A 695-nucleotide genomic window follows, 5' to 3' on the forward strand; every position below is an offset into this window, starting at 1 on the left:
AGAGGGAAGAGAGGGACAGGGAGAACACCCAGAATCAGTGACACCTTCTGTGTCTGCTTTAAAGCTATGTGAAATGAACAACACTCTCAGCTGAGGACTCGATTATGTCTCTTTGTCTCAGTATCTGATAAAACTGTGGATGCCTCCCTTTTGGGGGGCAAGCCAGTACTTAGATTCTTTTGATAATCACGAAATAGAAATATGGGTAAAACCAGAAGCAGAAAATAATCGAAAAGTTTCATTCTAGTCTCCCTATATTCCTTGCCAACATCGGTGCTGGGAAACGCCCTGGAAATACTCACGTGGTTCCTACACTCTGTCTGAAGATGGGGTTCGTCAGCTTTACAGTTTTGGGGCTCCAGAGCAAGTGCAGTTTGCTCCAAGGGCAAGGCAGTCTCTCAAGCGACATAATTTCCAGAGGCGGTACATTTTAAAGGGATTTTTTAGATCTACGGTTCTCTTCATTCATTATGAATGGGAAGCTGTGTCCAGGCAGTGACTTAAGGACAATGCAGATGAGACTCACAGTGGGTAATTTTATCCACTTCCCACGAGAAACCGCATGGTAGCTCTGAGATGACTTGAATGAGGTCCACTAAGGGGACTTTCCTTAGCGAACCCATGAAACAGGCTGTTAGAACAATCCAGGTGGGAGATGATAAGGGCCCGAAATGACAGCAATGCGAGGGATGAAG

Source organism: Pteropus alecto, unplaced genomic scaffold, assembly GCF_000325575.1.
Source record: "Pteropus alecto unplaced genomic scaffold, ASM32557v1 scaffold11, whole genome shotgun sequence".
Classification (NCBI taxonomy): domain Eukaryota; kingdom Metazoa; phylum Chordata; class Mammalia; order Chiroptera; family Pteropodidae; genus Pteropus; species Pteropus alecto.